The 3,116-nt window shown below is 45.5% G+C and overlaps 1 protein-coding gene across 2 annotated transcripts in view; it reads right to left on the reverse strand.

Moving 5' to 3' along the window:
- Positions 1-2,908, reverse strand: part of ZEB2 (zinc finger E-box binding homeobox 2) — a 114,974-nt gene extending 112,066 nt beyond the window's left edge. For both annotated transcript variants that reach the window (XM_010575194.1, XM_010575193.1), the window contains exon 1: positions 2,636-2,908. The gene's annotated coding sequence lies outside the window, so the exon portion shown is untranslated. The remainder of the gene's footprint in view (positions 1-2,635) is intronic.
- Positions 2,909-3,116: the final 208 nt, after the last annotated feature.

Raw genomic sequence — 3,116 nt, forward strand, 5'->3', positions numbered from 1 at the left:
CAGACAGGGCGGGCTTCCCCCCCCCCCTTTTTTTTTTTTCTCTCTCTTTAGCCGGGCAGATTTACTAATTTATTTATTTATTTATTTATTTATTTATATATTTGATTTCGGGCTCGCTCTCCCTACGTGTGTGTCTCTCCCCCTCCGCGTGTGTCTCTCCCCCTCCGCGTGTGTCTCTCTCCGTGTGTGTCTCCCTGCGTGTGCGTGTGTGTGTGTGTATTGCACCAGCAAAGCAGATCAGAGAGAGACAAGAATTACATCTCAAATGAGTCATAACTCATGACCGTATGAGGGAATGCACAGCTTTTACAGTAGGCTGTTTGACTCAATGCTAGGCGGACCGTTTCCTCCTAAAAGTACTTTAATTTGACATCAGAACTTCTTTTCACGCGAAATGCTAGCGTGCTCTCCTTCTGCTCCTGCTTTTTTTTCTTTTTCTTTTTTTTTTTTTTTTTTTCCCCCCAAAGTGCACTCCAGCAAAGTGATAAGGGGAGAGGGAAACATGGCTCTCCCCTCTCCTTTTGGGGTAAAGCACAGCACGGAGACCTCCCCCTCCCCCTAACAACGAGGAGTGTAATTATAAACCTCTGTCACCTTTTTAGTCAGTTTGACAATATTCAGGGTTTCCCCTGCCCCTTACTTAAACAAAGCTTCAGAGTGTCAATTTTTTTTTTTCTTCCCAGAAAAGAAACAGAAATCAAAACTACCGCTGTCAGAGTTTTCGGGCTTTCAGTTGGGTTTTGTTTTTTGGTTTTTTTGTGTTTGGCTGTTTTTTTTTTTTTTTAAACTTGTAAACTTTTGGACCTGCTGTGTGTGCCTGTGTGCTCGGGCTGTGCAGGAGGCTCTATCTGTCAAAGGGAGAGGGCAGGAGCGTTTGGTTTGCTGCAAGAACGCTCCTGAAACTCAGTCCATCTCGCAGAAGATGCTGTAGCTTTAAAGATGCTTTGACTTGAGGATTAGTTTAAACAGGGGGCTATAAAAGATGTAACAGATGCAAACTGTAAAACAAGGGCAATTAACCCTTGCTCTCCTGAGCAGGATCCCCCCTCTCCTTCGCATCTATTGTCTTCTCCTGCACTGGGGGTTTTGCACAAAACCTGAAAAATTATTACCTGCCTCAACAATTTTTAATATTTTTTTGCACTAAAGTGGGCTTTTTTTTTTTTTCCCCCCCCCCCCCCCCCCCCTTGTGTCTTTTCACTTTGCTGGAGCTTCACACCAGGACTGAGCAGTGAAGTGTGTTGCTGCTAGGTCTTTTTATTCTGCCTGAACTCTCTTCTCAGACCTTTGCGGTTATAAAACCTGCTTGGCTAAAAAAAAAAAAAACAAAAATAAAAAAAAAATCTCCGAGCAGGTAAGAAGATGGGAATATTGAGAGAGCGTGTGCGGGGTCAGCGTGTTTACTCACACTCTCCTGCTTGGGATTCCGCCTGGACAGAGTGAATTGCTGGCTCTGTGGATGTGGATGTATGTGGCTGAGGAAGGAAGAGGCTGAGAAACGCGCTAGAAAACTTTAGTATTTGCCAGTTATTCCCGATCCTGGAGTGGGCAACGGTGCCATCGCTGCGGCAGCTCTACCAGGAGATGTAGCGGAGAGGGGAGGATAGGAACCGAGGCAAGCCCGGACCCTCAGCCTGCCTCGGCAATTGGCGTTTTAATGCAAAACGACCAATGGTGAATTGTTTTAAATGCGTTTCACTGCCTTCCCTGCCCTTCAGCCTCCCGCAGAAAGTTGTCAATAATTTTAAAACTGCACATCTCGAGAACGCTTTTCTTCCCAGAGGACCGGCTAGCTTAAAAAAAAAAAATATATATATATATACACACACACACATATATATTTTTTTTTTTTTTTTTTTTGCTTTTTGGTAAACGACTTTTAAGTTCCAGTCAGTACTTTCACTTCTTGCTTTAGGATCCCAGAAGCTAAGGTGTTACTTCACAAAATAAAATAAAGAAATGAAACTAACTAAGCAGACAAAACAGCAAACTTTCTGTTTGGGGAAACACATCCTTTTGCCGGGGAGCCCTGCCTGGGGCTGGGGCTCCAGCGGTGCCCGGCCGGGCTGGCTCTGCAGGCTCAGGGCGTGCAAAGCATTAACAGGTACCTGCAAACTTTCCGAGCTAAGATGTGAAACCTGAAATAAAAAAGAGCAGGAGGTGGGTGGGGGGATGTTTGTTTGGGGGTTGGTGGGGTTTTTTTGTTTTTTTTTGGGGGGTGGTTTTTTGTTTGGTTGGTTTTTTTTTTCCCAGGAGGATGAAGTCCCTTCCTAGCACTAAAACTTTTTTGCTGCTGCGTTGTAAAAGGTACCTCCCGTACCTGGCTGACAGGTAAGGGGAGCAGGGGTGGTGGTGGCACAGCCCCGAGCGCCCCGAAACTGCTCGCCCCTTCCCGGAGCCGCACCGGAGTGACTTCAGGTTTCGGTTAAAAAAAAAAAAAAAAAAAAAAAAGAAAAAAAAAAGAAAAGAGGTTTTTCGCCCCAAGTATAAACAAGCCAGAAAGAAGCCAACACGTTAAAAAAATAAAATACTATCGAAATTAAATAAGCCCGCTAGTGCGTGAGGTGGTGCGAGAAAAAAGAAGGGGAGGAAAAAAAAAAAGGGGGGAGAAAATGGAATTAAATTCCGAACCTACCTGCGAAGTCTTGTTTGTAGTTTTGGCCAGAAATGGTGAGAAGAAAAAGCATGAAGAAGCCGCGAAGTGGAGGAGAAAAGGTGAAGGGAGATGCAGCTCCTGGAGAAATTGTAAAAAGCCTTGCAAAGAGTTGTCGGAAGGACCGTTATTCCTGCTGGGCAGGTTAGGACTGATCTCTTTCTGCCACTCCAGGAAACACAAACCTGGGGACGGACTGACGTGTTACGCCTCTTCTAATGACATTTTTTTCTTTTTCTTTTCTGTAGGAGCGAGAGGAGAGACCCTGAAACACACGCCACCTATCTTTGTGGGGAGGGATAATTGAAGAGCACCAAACGTGAGCATCATGTGGAAACGTGATCGCCAAGTTTCTCTCTGGGAAAGGATCTGGGATAGATTATACCTTGAAGTCTCCGCGAACGCTTTAGCGGCAGAAATGCAATTCCACCTCCTCCCGCCCGCCCCCCAAACCCCCCCCCCG

This window comes from Haliaeetus leucocephalus, unplaced genomic scaffold (genome assembly GCF_000737465.1).
Source record: "Haliaeetus leucocephalus isolate CR32 unplaced genomic scaffold, Haliaeetus_leucocephalus-4.0 Scaffold451, whole genome shotgun sequence".
Taxonomy (NCBI): domain Eukaryota; kingdom Metazoa; phylum Chordata; class Aves; order Accipitriformes; family Accipitridae; genus Haliaeetus; species Haliaeetus leucocephalus.